At 36.3% G+C, this 17,892-nt stretch overlaps 1 long non-coding RNA gene across 1 annotated transcript in view; it reads right to left on the reverse strand.

Moving 5' to 3' along the window:
- Positions 1–17,892, reverse strand: part of LOC105946707 — a 32,977-nt gene that overhangs the window by 1,355 nt on the left and 13,730 nt on the right. The window lies entirely within an intron of this gene.

Genomic DNA, 17,892 nt, shown 5'->3' on the forward strand with positions numbered 1-17,892 from the left:
TTGTTAATACCTGGAACAAATAGTTTTACAAAGTTCCTTATAAATTTACACATAGCTCCATCCAGTGGAAAATTAAACTATATATTCAGTATCTTTTGGTTCCAAGCACTTCTTTTTGATCAAGGCAAATGAAAGGCCTTCTTGCAACAGATCACATATACACTAGCCATTTTTTTTGGAAATGCCATTCAAACTGACAATTTGAAATAATTAGATGCAGCACCACAAAACTGACTATAATTAGCTGTACTATACCTTCTCCTGTATTGCAAATACAAAAGTATATCATTCTTTTTTTCCTGTTATCACTGTAAATTTGTGGGCAGAAATTAATGAAACACTTAACGAAATTCTACAATCCAACAAAAACTGCCCAAAAAATGCTTTTGCAAATGTGACCTTTATTATTTATTGAGCAGTATTTAGAAAATCAAAGAACCTTCACCCCATACCCATATCTCCTACTAATTAGTCCTCAGTAGTGATGGGCGAATCTGTCCCGTTTTGTAAAATTTGCGAAACGCATAGAAGTCAATGGATGACTTTTTTTTACTGCACAACTTTTTTTTTTTGGCAGCCATTGAATGCAGCGACACCTGTCAAAAATTTTCACTAGTTCTCAGGGTCAATTACTAGCTCTATTCATGCTCCATTCATGAAATTCACAGAATTTTTATCCTATAAACATAGAAACCATATACTGAGGAACACAAAAATATACAATACACAGAGACATATAGTTTATATTATAAACATAGAAAAATTGCAATCTAATAAACATCATTGGATGTTTAAAAAATCTATTTTGTATATTTTGTTTTTAAATTGTTCTTAAAAAAGTTGTTGTACTCACATCTTTAAATTTTTACCTGCTTCAACCTACAGATGCTTTGAGTCCCAGGCTGATAACAGGAGCAATTGGTAACCTGAGTAGAATTGTTGTTTCAGGACCATGTATCTGTCAGCGAGTTATTTGTTAATAAAACCGGTAATAACAGAATAGAATACCTTAAATTCTCAATTTTTGTGCAATTTTTAATGACTAAATAGTTGAAATTTTGCCAAGGACGGCTCCCATAGACTTCTACACAACCTTGCAAACTTTCAGATGCCAAAGTTTTGGAGTTTTTTCACTTAATAAATATCAATTATTAAACATTTTAAACCATAATTTAAATTCATAATTATTAGCACAAAAAAAGAACGTTAATAAATAACCCCCTGAGTGTTCTTTAGAATGTCGTGCTATTATGTACTAAGCATATATATTAATTTAACACTTGAGGGCAGTATGGTACTACAATGCCTAAATCACTATACAGGTATGACATCTGTTATGCAGAATGCTTGTAACCTGGGGTTTTCTGGATAAGGGTTTTTATTGTTTGAATCTATTAGGATTGTTCTGCCACCAATATGTATTTTTGCTGCTTAGTTAGGATGAAGTACAAGTTACTGTCTTATTATTACAGTAAGAAAGAAAAAAGGAAAGGGAACATATAACTGTACAAAATAATTCACTGGTAATATAGTATATTTTTAAAATACATTTTTACAAAATATCCCCCCAGCCCCCTTTCCCAGCTGGGGTTTTCTTCCCTGGCCATTCCAGACACTATGATAAAGGTTTCAGGGTATTTTTCTCTCATCTAGTGACATGCAAAGAGAAAACATCAAAAAATGCAGTTTTCTGTGCTCTTTGTCTCATGTCTGGCCACACTTTCTGACAATGTATTTTAGATTTCTGTCACTCACATGGCACATTTATAGTTTAAAGGAGAATGCAAGTAAAAATTTAAAAAGCACACTGCCCAATAGTCCTACTATTGTTTAGTAAAAACGCCACACTTTTGGCTCACCTAATCAAATATTTACTCAGTCACACTTACTTCACATTTCTAGAACAGGCAGCCATCTCTAAAAAGGTATTCTCCCTTCCTTTCCCTCCTTGCTTCATACTGCACATGTGTTTCATTCCCTTCCCCCCCTCCCCTCTGCCAGATCCGCTTCTGATTGGCTGGTGGGCATGTGTAGCTCACAACAGGAGACAGGATCAAGTTACACACATGCTCAGAGAATAGGAAGGCTGCCGCTGGCAGCCTACAGGAAGGGAAGAGAGATTTCAGTGATGTCACTGTAGTCTTCACACTGCTGTAGGCTGCCAGCACCATATCTCAGAGAAGCAAGCAGGGATCTGGGAATTTAGATATGCAGTAAGTACTTAATAAGAATGCCTTTAGATTTACTTTTAATTTATATTAACCTTTCATTGTCCTTTAATGTCTGAATGCAGTTGGGCTTGCCATCTGGCTGGTATTTATACAGTATTATCAATTTGTAATCCTCATTCATACTGCCTCTAACCTGCTGAGCCCATGTCTTTATATGGCACCTAAGCCTACATATTTTGACCAAATGCATATATGGCAGTAACTGATGGCACTGCATAATACAAAAGGTGCACAGGGGCAGGATTTGGGCATCCCCTTTTACACATCTACCATGTGTGTAATTTAAGGTGCTCCAACACTTGAATAATGAGACAGATTGCTGAGAGAGGGATAGTGAAGAGTAACTTGAATATTTTAGAAATGGGGCAAATTTATTTATTTAGAAAGATACTTATTTCCATCAGATGAAGCTTAAATTTTCATGTTTGCGATAGTTCCCCTTTAAAAACCCACATTAACATTGTATTGTGTGTTAACAGTGTGCTAAGGGAGTATGTATATTATAAACCATATGAATAAATGGAGAATAGTTTAGGGGGGTCACAACAGCAGGCACTCACATCCATCATGTAAGATGATTTTGAAATGAAAGAAAAAAAATCTAAAAATGTCAGTCTGCGTTTCAGTAAAACTAGATAAAATGCCTTAAATGCGCGTGAGTATTCTATAAGAAGTATAATTTCTGTTCCCTTTGTCTCTCCATTACAAAGTTGAGTGATAACCGTTAGTACTCTCAGTGCTATGTAATATTATTTTATATGCATACAAACATACATTAGCCATAGTTTAAGCAATGTGCAAGTAGTTCCTTAATTCCTTTAGGGACCAGCAACGTTACAATGGATGAATGATTGGATTCCCTAAAGCCAGTGATGGAGTAAAACTGCATTTTATTACATAGCTGTTGTCTGCATGGATCAGACAAATCAAAGCTAATCGAATCCTTCATATCATCTTACCATGGAATAGCTTCTGAAGTTGTATTGATAATTCCCAAGCTAAATCAACTGTGCACAACTGCAGAATTCAACTGGAAACATCAATAACAACACATATGAACATCTCTATATCATGCCAATACCATTCCAAGGATGCAGTACTAGATTACCGCTAGAAATCGGAAACTTTAGCCTAAATTGTTAACAACTCCCTTGTTAAGAAAGGGTCTACTTAGGAAATGCACTAAAACAATCAGTGTACTGAAAACAACTTCTCTTTGAATGGATAATATGGAACTATTGAAGGTGTTTTCAAGTGTTCCTGTGGAATTACAAATATGTTGATGAAGCTGCTGGGAAGTGACCAAAGGTTTTTACTATAAAACTGATATAGGGACAAGTAAAATATATAGATACGTAGACCAGTGACCAGGAGAGCACACAGAATCTTAATGCTTCATAGTATTGTTTTTATTTGTGGAGACATCATTGCACTACATTTGGCTTAACAGCATTCCTCAGATATATTCACCTGAGGAAGGCTAATATGTAGTGCAATGATGTCTCCACAAATAAAAACACTACTATGAAGCAAGATACGGTGTGCTCTCCAGTTCATTGGTCTATGTATTTGTAACTGTTTACAGCCAGCACAGGGTCTGTAACCTGTTGAGAAGCACTTACTATTAAGGAATACACAATATAAGGACTGATTTGCTATTTTGTGGACAAGTTAAATATATAGACTAAGCAGATCCAAAAGTTCTTCTGTATAGAGTGGAATCCTTATGGTTCTGAAGAAAACAAGGTAACTTGCGGACAGAGCTAAGGGTGGGTATAAAATGCCTAGCCATATAGTCATTAAAAAAAAAAAAAAACAATCTTATGAGCTACCATGTTTGTTAAAAATTTTTGTTAAAAATTCTTTATACAGCTAGTTGGGATTAAATAATTTCCCAAGTCTTAATTTAAGGGAATACATTAGAAACACCAGACACAATTGTTTTGAATCTATCAATGGCTGCATATGTCTCCAAAGGAACCAATGCTAGTAATTAACTAATGCTCTTAAGGGCCAGTAATGTATATTAGACCTGTACAGTATCACATATGTTCATTTTACCTGACCCCTATCACTTGACAGTGTTAGTCGCCCGCTACAAATCTCCCTTGTTGCGGGCGACTAATCTCCCCGATATGACATCCCACCGGCGAAAATGTAAATCGCCGGTGGGATGGCATACGCGGCGGCACGATCGGCGAAGTTGCCTCTCGAGGCAACTTTACATTTTCACCGGTGGGATGTCATATCGGGGAGATTAGTCACCCGCAACAAAGGAGATTTGTCGCGGGTGCCTGTTGTCACTGTTTGGGTGTGTCTTGTTCCAGTTGAAAAATGCATTAGCTCAGCAAAATGTTAGAACTCCTTTTGTACAGTATTGCTATTAAATTGCCCCCTTTCTTTTTTATTGACTTCCTTGAAACTAGGATATGTAAACAATCTCAAGACTAGAAGCATAACTACATGGGATTCAGAAGACATCATCACTATAGCATTATGGGACATGAGGCGAGTTTCCATTGGCACAAAAAAGATCTTTCTCCAGGGTAGAAAAAAAACTGTTGGGAAGAGTACACAGTCATTATTACTACATTTATTTATAGACCTCCGACATATTTTATAGCACTATACATGACATTCAGCAAGCCATATATTGGATTCATGGCGACTGGGGGTCTAGAAGAGAGCACACATCAGGATATACATTAGGGCCTCTGGATAAAACAATAGCTAAGAACATAATTAAAACAATATCATATTAGAACAGCTGGAACAGACAAGAAATTATAACTGGAGAAATGTTAAATTGCATTTTGCAGTACCTTATGTTTTCAGTTAGTTTGAGATTTTCTTTTATTAAAAAACAGAGTAATAAAGGGAATTAATAATTTTTAAAGGGCACTTAAAACCCAGTTTTCTACATTTGTTTGCCCTTGTGCAAAATCCCTAACAAAGTGGACATGTTTAGAAAAAAGTTACATAAAGGTGATGGTTTCCCTTATGAAAGACAACAATCTATGTTAATAGGGTCTGAGGTTTTCCAAAGTGTAAGAAAGGGCTGACTAAGTGCATACATTGATTTGTATTTGCTGTCAAATTTTATTTTTTCAGATTGCAAAATGTAGCCTGATAAATATTACAATGATACAGGTGGCCACTCTTAGTGGGACTGAAGCTTCACATCCCACTATGTTCACTGGGAGAAGGCTGAGAAAATAAAAATCACATATAATAAGTGTTCTGTATAGCTAATAGATCTTTACAATGCTCAGAACTCTTATTGTTCTATTATCTTGCAATTACAATCTTTCAGCTCAGACATAAAATCATTTGATCGGTACTGAGACTATACCTGCATAATGTATTTAACAGAAATTAACCAGGTTACAACCTCACTCTGTTGAAAATGAGAAAGTAAAATTCAGTAAAATCAATCTCCTTACAGCCAAATTACTCCAGGGCTGGATTTGAATTTCATATAAATGGTCAGCCCCTAAGATAATTTCTTTCAATAAAGGGCTTTGATCGGAGAGCTGGGTTAATTCAGCCTTCTGTGTTTATTGATGGAATGAGTAAGATGATCATGTAACTTAGGAAATACACCTCTGCTCCATCCTACTGATGGTTTCATTTAAAATTGTATGACGGGAGTCTGCAGGACTTGACAATATATCAATGCTGAGAGTTAAGAATGGAAAAAAGAACTGTACCTTAAAAAAAATAAAACATTTTATATTTATATATAAATATATATATATATATATAATTATTTTTAGACTGGCCCACCATATAAAAATATAAATGACTTTATTAACTGAAACATTGGATTTTTTGTACGATGTGTAATGAAGTCATTGATATTTCTATATGTGCAAATCTGAAAATAATTTTTTGTACATCTCATTTGGCTTAGCACCCTGGATGATTTGTACATTTGAGTGCAGACCTAGCAAGATAATGTAGGCTTCTAAAGATTTAACTACAAAAAACTAGTCTATACTTCAAAGCCAAGTCCGAGTGGTTAATTTCATTTGGGAGTGTAGGGATTCTTAAAACTGATGGTGGTGATGGTGTGATGGGATTTCTCCAGGTGCTATAGTTATAGTTGCTGTTAGTTATGTTATGTTATAGGGACCATAAATTGGAAGCTCACTTGGATAAATGATGTATAATCTCTGTAAAAGCACTGAAAAACAAGTTGGTGGTATAACAATAATACATAATAATTACCATTAGTTTGGTAAATAATATAGTTTTACATCAGTCAAATAGAATACTGAAATTATATTTCATAAGTATTTTCATTCATTTGCTCTACTCTGCTGAGTCAGTGGAGTGTGTAGACTTTGGCATCTGAAAGCTCCTACTGGTGCTTTGAAATGTATTTTTGGTCATATTAATAGATCATGACCAACACCAAAGATATTTATTTCTGTTGAGCAAAACAATTTAATGAATTGCCAGGACACTACCTGCAGACAATTCTAACATTTGGATAAAAAAATCTGTTTAGCACATCTAACATACTATGGGGCCAATTCACTAAAGTTTGTTAATGCTTAACGCATAGTTTTATGCCTTAAAAAATGTACCTTAATTAAGTACCGATTCATCAAAGTAAATTTGCATTCGTTACTACTCATATTGCATGCACAAAGAGCTCAGTTATTGCAAAGCATTATGTCCATCGCATTGCGGTAATTATCTAATAGAAATAATACTAAAGCATAATTCACAGGCATATTTTAAGGTTATTTAAGGTATTTATAGGTTAAATAGAGCAACAATCTATAGCCTGTATGAGGTACTGAAGCCTTATCTGCAGCCACTTACACACAGAAGCCATGCTGTTCCTGGTGTAGTGAAACTTCTGTGCTCCCTTAATTTTTTCGGCACAGGAAGTTTTCAGAAACTTAGAGGGATATATGGTGTAGTGTCACAGCCCACGTTTTCACGTTGCCTTGGTTATGTGCATGTAATAGTGTGCGCTAATATTGGGTGCTACGAAATAATCCATAAATATATCGCATGCTGTAAAATATCTCTTAAAAATATGTCTTCGCCATATAAATAACTACAATAAAATCGCTTCTTAATTCAGACAAGTGTCCTTTTTGTGAATCGATCGTTAATTCTCAAAATATAAGAAGTGATAATATTTTTAGCACATGCTAAAAATAACACCCAGTTTTTCAGACTTTGGTGAATCAGCCCCCAAGTGAGATAAAAAAAAAGTAACTGCCAAAACCCATGCATTTTATTATCTTACAATCATAAATTTCACATTCTAAGGTGTTTTTTTTATAGTATAATTTAGTCAGACATTTGACAAAAAGATTTGATCTTTAAGAAAAAGAAAACTTTCAGATACCTCAATACATAACTGGGAAGGAATGACTATGTCTGAAACTTAAATCAGTCTGGGGATCTGAAGAGAGCTTATCTATCATTGCATATTTAATCTTGGCTACCTAGGTCATAATGACATTGTCACAAGTGACTGCACACTAATAATCTCTCTGTTCATTAATATTATTAAAAGTTGCGCCTATCCATCAGCTCACTACACAAATTACATCTCATGAAATGTATGGATAATTTAATTGTAATTTATAATAACATGCATTTCCATACATTCCTATTCTTTTTACATTTTTGTTCATGCACATTTCTGTTTTTATGCCTCAGGGTAGCTTTTAAAAAGACTGGGTATCTTATTGTTAAGCTTTATACAATTGTAATCATCAGGAAATGCAAAATAATTAAAAAAAAAATAGATTACAATGGAAGGAAATAAATCTGAAGTCATATGTGTATATATATATATATATATATATATATATATATATATATATACACACACACACAGTATCTATTATTACGTGTATATATATATATATATATATATATATACTGAGAGCTAGGAAGCTGCACACCAAAAAACGCTGATAATACCTGGTTGCCTGTGCAGGAAATAATCATACAGGCATGAAGTGACGGCACACACAGGATTTCCACACAAGAGTCACAGAGATGCAGATCTCTGCGACTCTTGTGTGGAAATCCTGTGTGTGCCGTCACTTCATGCCTGTATAGATATATATATATATATATATAAAGATAATAAATGCTGCTGTTTACAATGCTTGCCACTGCCTAGTACTAGTATGTGCCAGGTCTGATTTAATGCAGTCAAAAAGATTGTTTCTTAAAGCAAGAGTGCACAATACAATTTTTCAAAGTCCATTTAAGTTGAAAATTGATTCTCCACTGAGAATTCTCCATTTATTAACACTCTCTAAAGTCATAAATCCTTTACAACCAAACCAATTATACACAAAAAGTTATAATGTTGTTGCTGTAGATTTAACATTTCCAGTCAGCTCTTATATCTATGTTATTCTTTTGTTGATTTGTGGGGCATAGATCAAAAGAACATGCCAGGGCATTTAAAGGGGTTAAATTCTGACTCTGAATATCTACACAGCACTGTATCTGCCCTTCTGAAGTTTTATTACAGCGGAATATTGGCAAGCAAAAAACTGCACAGTAATTTCCCATCTGTAATGCATTTTGGATACCTACTATGGAGTGCATGGGGGAGTCAGTTGTAGGAAATACTGACATGCCCTTTAACTAGTACTTTGGAATCAATGTACAGCAGGTTAAATTACAAGACCTTGTTTAACCTTTGTGTTCATTTTTGCCAAAACATTCCACCTTCTCTTGAACTGTTAGGGGCTGATTTACTTACCCACGAACGGGTCGAATGGAGTCCGATTGCGTTTTTTTCGTAATGATCGGTACTTTGCGATTTTTTCGTATGTTTTGCGATTTTTTCGGATTCTGTACGAATTTTTCGGATCCAATACGATTTTTGCGTAAAAACGCGAGTTTTCCTATCCATTACGAAAGTTGCGTAAAAAGTTGCGCATTTTGCGTAGCGTTAAAACTTACGCGAAAAGTTGCGCAACTTTTCGCGTAAGTTTTAACGCTACGCAAAATGCGCAACTTTTTACGCAACTTTCGTAATGGATACGAAAAACTCGCGTTTTTACGCAAAAATCGTATTGGATCCGAAAAATTCGTACAGAATCCGAAAAAATCGCAAAACATACGAAAAAGTCGCAAAATATTCGTTTTCAAGTCGGAACTTTTCCAATTCGGGTCGGATTCGTGGGTTAGTAAATCAGCCCCTTAGGGTACTGGCACATGGGATGTTTTGTCACTGAGGTAATTTGTGCAACCATGAATGAGAAAACGCCTGAATTTTTCTTCCCACTGGCTATAAATGTAAATCTCACAACTTCGGGCTACTTCAGAAAGCACATGGAAAACGGAACAGCAATTTTTTATTAATGATGGTGGAAAGGAAACATTGTTGTCTGCAGTAGCACATATTTACCGTGGGTCCTGTGTAGTACCAGTACATTTTAACAATTCCCAATTAGTTTATATATTGTAAACGTGCAGGATCCATAACCGACACTTTCTTCACTTTAAAGACTACATCTCCCACTATGGAGAACTTAAAGGGAAAACTCACATTTTTAATCATTTGTTGGGTCACTCTACCACAATACATAAAACAATATATAGTTAGGACCACTATGTGGAGATACCTCAGCATTGGTGTGATGACTTTTTTTAAGAATACAGTTAAATAAAGGCTCTGTTTTAGGGTTGTTATAGGGTAGTGAATGATCGCCAATGGTCTTTCTTTCTTCATATAAGGACTAAATATTGGGTATGTTTGTACAATCATCATTAATAAGACTATCTAATGACATTTTCCAATGAAACTGTTGGAAAATGAATTCATCCTTTGCATCCAAAGTTTGTAGAGTGTTTAAAATCATTACCCCCCCAGCAAACAGTGTGACTGGAGCTTTTAAGCCCCAGAAATTTAATATACACCTGTAAGTGATTCCTTATTTTATAGGCTGAATGGCAGCTAGAAGCAATATTTGGCTACAAGTTGTACATAAAACAAAGAAAGAAATTGCCAGTGATCCTAGGTAAGTAAGAAAGGGTGGTATAGGCAAGGCTGTATTTCTCCTGCACCCAGAGATGAAAGTGACAGTAAAGTAATGTGCTGCCTGTGACATCACTTCCAGATGCGTGACACCACTTCCAGGTTCACCGTCACTTTCATAGGAAAGGATCTGGTAGCAGTGGAAAATTTTATTTAACTTTTATTTAAAAACCTGTTATCCAGAAACCTCCGTAGAACAGAATATTGTACTTGATCCCAACTAAGAAATACTTATAGGAGGCAAAACAACCCTATTGGGTTTAGTTAATGTTTAAATATTTTTTTAGCAGATTAAAAAGAGACCCTGAGCATTCTGGATAATAGGTCCCATACCTGTATACATTTTAAAAAAGTTTAAGACAGATTAAAGAATTGTCCAGCTACAGAAAACATTATCTGCATTAAAACAGAAGACATCTGTAAGCGTGGACATTCTACTTTGCCATATGATTTATTGTTACAGGCTGAATCCACCACATGCTCTATTGACCCCTGGCCCACAGATCTTAACCATAGATGCTTTCGTAATTTATTCCATTCATCACCCAAGAATTATAAATACATTTTACCACTTCCACAGCTTGCAGCTGTTTCCTCTAATAGCAATTGCTGTCTTGATATCAATTCCCAATATATCATGCCATCCTCGTTACAATCTATTAACCTTTTTAAACCAAAGAATTCCAGTGGATTGTGGCTCACCAGATTTTACACAATAGTCTGGTATAAGTCAGTATTTAACTGTCTGGTTTTAAACCACAGCAGATCATAGCAATTTTGCATACAATTGCCCCTTCCTATAACCCTTAGGGTGAAGACACACAGAGTTACTAGTAACAGCTATTTGTTACGGCTACAAAAATAGACTGATCATTTACTGATAACTGTCTCTATGTGTGCTTTAGCAGAGTCAATTCCTATTATTGTCTATGGCAGGGTATTTTCTGGTGTTTAGTAGCTGGGAAAAGTAGCTGCTACTAAGTAGCTCCTTGGGTCTTGCCCTTACTTGGGTTTAAATGTTTTTTTTTACTAGACGCATGCAGATGTTTCCATCTCAGGCAAATACATCTATGAACCCATCTCAGCAGCTCACAAAAACCTATACTACAGGTCATGAAACTCCAAGGTGACTTCTAATTGCCTCATATTTTAGAAATGGGGGTACATTATTTGTTATAATACACAAATTTCTGTGAGTCATGTGACAGAAATAACACCACTAATAAATTATTATAGCTGATTACATCACGAAGCACCATTTATAAGGATATCATTTGCTAGATAGTAATGTTTTTTGTGTATTATAAAGATATATCCTATAGGTTGTTTGTGGCTTTTTCTGTGATATAATCCTCTTTTTACAAATGAAATCAGTTGTTTTTAACAGTTCCACTTTTGTAAAGAAAACCCATTTCCCCTTATTATTGATATGCATTATGTATTATACTGTGTACTTGTTTTTTTATTAAACTTGTTCCCATAGTCTGCGGCAGGATATGTTTTCCATAACTAGGTCCAGAACTAGGGGCAGGCAGAAGAGGCACCTGACTAGGGTGCAATGGTGGTGGGGCATCTGGGCTCTCTTGGCCTCAACGTCACTTGTCTCTGTGTGTTACCCCTGCGGCATACCCTCACACGTGTGCACTCATAAGGGTAAATGGAGGGTGAGGTGGCTGGCTGGGTTGGCTATTAATTGTCTATTTTTACAGTCCCAACATGTTATTCAGCTATTTACAAAAATTATACATCATATTTTTGAGCCGTTGCCCCAGGTGAGTTTGCAATCTAAGGTCACTACTATGCATTAACCTGTCTGTAGGTTTTTGAAGTGTGGGAGGAAGTTCACACAAACAATGCTTGACCATACAAGCATACACATTATGTACTGATTATACCTGGGACACAATCAGGCCCAGGACCCCAGCGCTAAAAGAAAATGCAATTGTATTGAAATTACTAGTTACTAAAATCATAGTCCAGAGAAAATCTAAGTAAAAGTAATTATTTGACAGCCAATACACAAACAATACTTGTTACCTGCAATGCAAACAGAGTCCTTTTGAGCCACAGATTAGATCTATATGAGAACTTCACTTTTTTTAAAGTGTAATCTTGCAATATCATAGCCTTCAGTTCTTTATGTTCATTCTGTTTTTTCTTTATTTGTATTGTTGAAGGTTGGACACATGAGGTGAGAACATATTACATAAACAAATGTAACTAAGTACTTAAATTGTATTTAACAAATTAATTACAGTATTATTGAGTCAGGTTCCCCTTCTCAGTTCATTTTCAGTTAGATGCTCTATATACAGTAATTCTCAATCCCAGTTCTAACTCTCATCTCATTTCCTGTATATATTATAACAATGACCTGTAGGGCATATCCCTGTGGACTGTGTAATACTGTAACATGATGAGCACCATGTTAATGTCAAGCTTCATGGGGTAAAAACACATCTGAAATCACAGTGTTTGCAACAGGCCATATGTTCTACTTTGCCCCTTACAATTATTTTTGTGCCCCAAGTTGAGTTAAAAAATATAATGCTATTGCAGACCTGATTCTTTAGCTATGGTGGTTGTAGCTCCAGGGTTTCCTTGCCTCAATAGATGCACTTGTGCTTTATTCAGAACAGGAGGCAAGAGGAAGGCAATGGTGCACAGTGCAACTATACTAAACTGCAAGAAGCGCCATTTGATGCAGGTACCTTTAATAAATGTAATTATTTGCATAACTGACTGTGGGCAATTTAGCAGCCCTGTAACTGCTCTTGTTGTTATAAATGACCGCTATACTTTTGGGGGCTCTTATGACACAGAAAAATGCATGCGGGGGAGGGTGGGGCTTTACTTATTTTGCAGCCACCCAAAAGGGTTTATTCACAAGTGCGATAAGCGTTATCGCATGCTTTTTTGCGTTAAAATTGACGCGGAAAAAAACGCACGTTAATTCTCGCGCAGAAATAATACTAACGCATGATTCACAAACACTTAGACGCGCTAAATATCGCATTAGTCTATGCGAAAATTAACACCTACTTGGGGCAGGCGGTAATTATAGAAAAGTACAGTTGAGCTTTTGGCAACACAATATGGACTTTGCAGTGTGATTTATTCAAGTATGTGTTGGCCCTAGAGTGATGTTGCCTCCAGTTTGTAGGGAAATGGTCATTTTCAGGACAGTAGTTTTCCGAAAGTAATGAGTGTATGGCTAATATGGCGTGCAGTTCTTCGCACGCGGTGACAGTTTGTGCGCGCTGCGTTAATTAGCGCGCGTTGCGTCAAATACCGCACAAAAATAGTCTTCGCAACTTAAATAACGCAAACAGCATTGCGTCTAAATTACCGCAAGTATCCTTTTAGTGAATCATGCGTTAAGACGCGGAAAATAAGAAGTGATAACATTTTTAACGCATGCTATAAATAGCGCTCGTTTTAATGCACCTTGGTGAATCAGCCCTAAAGTGTTTACCATGAATATTTGCATTTTTGGGGCTCCTACATGCAACATACATGGGTAAACCTATGCACATTGACCATCACACTGTCCAGTAGACCTCTGGCTTGTGTGATCTTGGTACATAAGGACACGTGGGCGATAAGACGCTGTAAAATGGATGCTTTGAGATGACTTTAATAAATTTCATAAAAACTTCTACATTTAGCAAATCTTTGCAGTTCTGTCGTTTTGAATATAAATTCCTACAGTATATAACCATTTTGGATTACAAAAATATATGTTTGTCAGGCAGTGTGTGTATATATATATATATTTATATTAATATGCACAAAATGCACAAAGTATAATTTAGAGACTACATGCCACATACAGTAGTTCAGTAAACCTATGCACATTTGGCATCAAACTGTTCAGTAGACCCCTGGCATTTATATTTAGGATGCTTTATGTTTGTACCTAAAGACACATGGGAAAAAAGATGTTGCGAATTCCAAAGATTTTCAGAATTTTTTATGCAAACCGCTGACTTAAGGTATGCTTTACAATTTGGTGTTTCAAAGTAGAAAGACATCTATTTTGGATTTGCGAGAACGAGTACGTTCCAAAATGATATGGCTTTTTTAAATTACCTTACTTTTTATGGCTGTACCCACATAAAATGTAGTAAATGTGTTGTTTTTGCAGTTGCTGAAATGACTGCATTGATAGTTCATATGAGCTATGTTCATTTTGGAGTCCCTACATGCCACATACTTAGGTACAGCTATTCACAATGGGCATCAAACTGTTCAGCAGACTCCTGGCACTCATACTTGGGATGTTTTATGTTGGCATCTATTGCCCTGTGGAAGATAAGATGTTATAAACTGCAAGCTTTAAGGGTTGTCATAACTTTTTTTTATCAAAACTGCAAAATTTAGGAAAGCATTGCAGTTGGGTGGTTGGGAGTGTAAAGACATTTTTTCCCAATCTGGATTCATCAGAATGTGTTTTTTCCAAAAATGTATGGGTTCCTTGGGTAAACCCACTGTTAATGGAATTTTTGGACTTGAAAGCTAAATTATGCATATTTCTCGAGTGGTGCATTTTCTACCTATGCAGGTCAGAAATCTCCATAAAATTATAAATATGTATTTGGTATTTGTTAATTCAGGAGGTATGGAACATGAGTACAAAGTCATATACAGGTATCTGTAAACCCCTTAGCAAAAAGAATCTGCAATACAGTGATTCCTTTGCTCATAGAGCCTATTTAAACAAACAAATCTCTTTGCAAATGCAAGCTTTAATTGCTTTTGCCTTATAAAGGAATATGGCATGCGTACAACTCTAAAACTCGAGCGTAGTTTAAGTTGTTAACCTAAGTGAAAAATTAGTGAAGTAATGAAGTGCTAATACAGATCTGCTGGTGCATTTTTTTCACTCATCATTTTAGAAAGAAATTATTTTCCCTCCCCAAGGACCACGTTAAAAGGCTATTCTGCCTGTGAGGCCAGTTCAATTTGCTATTATGAATGAACTGTTAGATAATAATCAATATATGTGTCAGTCAGGTCAAGCAGGCAAATGCATATGGTTCTGCAAGTTTTACTTACATGATATAGGTCTAGCTAGAAAAGGAAAATGCTCAGAAATTTCCGAGAAAATATTTCAGAAACCTAATATCCCGAATTTAAGGGAAATTTCTGATGTGCTCTCGTTAAATGGTTAGGCACATTATAATGTTTTGCAACCTGATCTATTATTCTCTGAAGCTTTGAAAACAGGAATTACAATGTTGTTAAACTTTTATTTGAGAATATTATATCTTGTTACGATAATTGTCTCAATGGATGAAACATTGTACAACTGTGGATATTTGGGATTGCTGGCAGTCCTCAAATGTCAAGATTCACTATTACCATCATTAATTTATATAGCAGCTCACTTCTTTGAACAGCTGGTGAATACAATACAGGGTTTAATAAATCTTTCAGTACATGTATGGGACCTATCATCTAGAATCTCAATACCTTAAGTCAAATATTAAATAAACTCAATAGGACTGTTTTGTTACCAATAAAGATTAATTATACCTTAGTTGGGATCAAGTACAAGGTACTGTCTTATTATTACAGAGGAAAGGGAAATCGTTTTTAAAATTGTAATTATTTGATTAAAACGCAGTCTGTGGGAGATCAGAACTTTCTGGAAAACCAGTTTCCAGATAACGGATCCCAACTAACTAAATTAGAATATAAAAGATAGAAGAGACCCAACATGGCAGGTACCTGCTTTGAGCAGCAGCAGCGTAACTTGGTCATCCTGGGTCCCCCCCTGCAGAAAAATCTTTTGAGAAGGCACGGTGCTAACTTGCATCTAGGCAGTAACCCATGGCAACCAATTCAGTGATGATTTCTAAATGGAAAAGACTAATCACTGACTGGTTGCTATAGATTACTGCCCAGATGCAAATTTGCCCAGTATATATAAATATATATTGGGTCTTTTATTTCACAGCAACCCTTACTGTTTTCTATATAAAACTTTTTTTTACAAAGTTTCACAGCCTTTCTGCACCTATCTAATTGCTGTGCCTGGTTAGCCAGGCTTAATTTTTTTTTTTTAGTAAAAATAATACAACCAGATGATAAAGTAGCCCTGACTTTCTATACAGTCTTAAACTTTGCTGTTTTAGAATCATTTTATTATTGTGATTCACATGCAATAAATGCAATCTCCTTAATTCCTACCATTGTCTACCATTTTTACCATATCGATGGAATCAGCAGTCCACTGAGAAACCTCTATATAAATAAACTCCTACCTTCCCCCAGCTACAGGCTGTTATCTTTTTAGAGCAAGGCTAATGGCACACGGGGCATGGTTTTTGTTGTAAACTTCGGGTGACTTCGGGAAATGGAGTGCCATTTATGCTTTCCTGTCAGTGATTTACTTTATTGATGGTGTGAAAGCATATTGGGGAGATTGTTTCCAGCGGTAGCCCATTAGTTTAACTCAGTGCTGTCCAACTGGCGGCCCACGACCCCCCTCTGTGTGGCCCCCCACCTGTCTCGCTGAGGGGTAGGGCAGGCAGAGTATGGCACACTCAGGCAGGGTAGGGCAGGCAGAGTATGGCACACTCAGGCAGGGTAGGGAAGGCAGAGTATGGCAGGTTTTTGCTGTACTACCACCATTAATATGGCTATGATCATGTGATAACACGGGTGCAGTTTCAAATGGAAGTGGTTTAAAAAGGGAGTTGTCACAACTGGCTTCCATTATCGGCCCTCCATCATGTAGGCCAGAAAAATTCTGGCCCTCGATACCACAGAAGTTGGACAGCATTATACAAAGGCTTCTCAGTGGCTGCTGGTTTGTTTGACTTTGCTCTTTGGGGTCAGGAAATAGAATATGGCTTTATTTTTGCCTACCAGACCCTACTGTCTCTGTTTCCCTCTTGGAAGAAGGAGGTCGGCGAACCTCTCCTCTTCTGTAAACACACAGAGATCAATAGCACATTCAGAGAAACTAGTGTGTACAGCTTGAAGTTAAAGGAGAAGTAAAAGTAAAAATTAATTAAACTTTATCAGAAAGGTCTTTGTAAATTCAACCATAAGCACTGACAGAAAAGCTGCACTGAGTTCTCTATCAAAAGAAACACAGGATTTCTATACTTCTTTTTGTGTACATGTTCTTCTGTGTCAGACTTCCTCTCCTTTAGGGCTCCTTCAGGTTTAGGGTTAGGTTTAGTCTGCTCAATCTGCTCCTCTCTCTAAATCCTCCTACCTTCTCCTGCTCCCCCTCCCATAAGAATGCATAAAAACTAACTAACCTAACTAAGCTCCCCCCTCCCTTAGGAATGTGTGAGCTACCAACAGCTAGAGCTGCAGGCAGGAAGCAGGGAGACCAAGCTAAAAGAGCAGCTGCAATATTAAACAAATGGAGGGAGTTTCTAAGGCTGATTACTCAGGTATGCTAAAGCTTTCTGCAGAATAAATATAGCATTCTAGGTGGCACTAAAGTGAGTAATCTATTGGCAGTAAAATGCCAAAATGACTTTCCTTCTCCTTTAAGCACTCCTGCACATCCTATCTCTTCACTCATTTGCATAGATTTTCAGCCAATTGGATTAGCAATATACAAAGAAATGAGGAAGGCAGAAACGCGCAGTAACAGTTATT

The sequence above is a fragment of the Xenopus tropicalis genome, chromosome 2 (assembly GCF_000004195.4).
Source record: "Xenopus tropicalis strain Nigerian chromosome 2, UCB_Xtro_10.0, whole genome shotgun sequence".
NCBI classification, from domain to species: Eukaryota; Metazoa; Chordata; class Amphibia; order Anura; family Pipidae; genus Xenopus; species Xenopus tropicalis.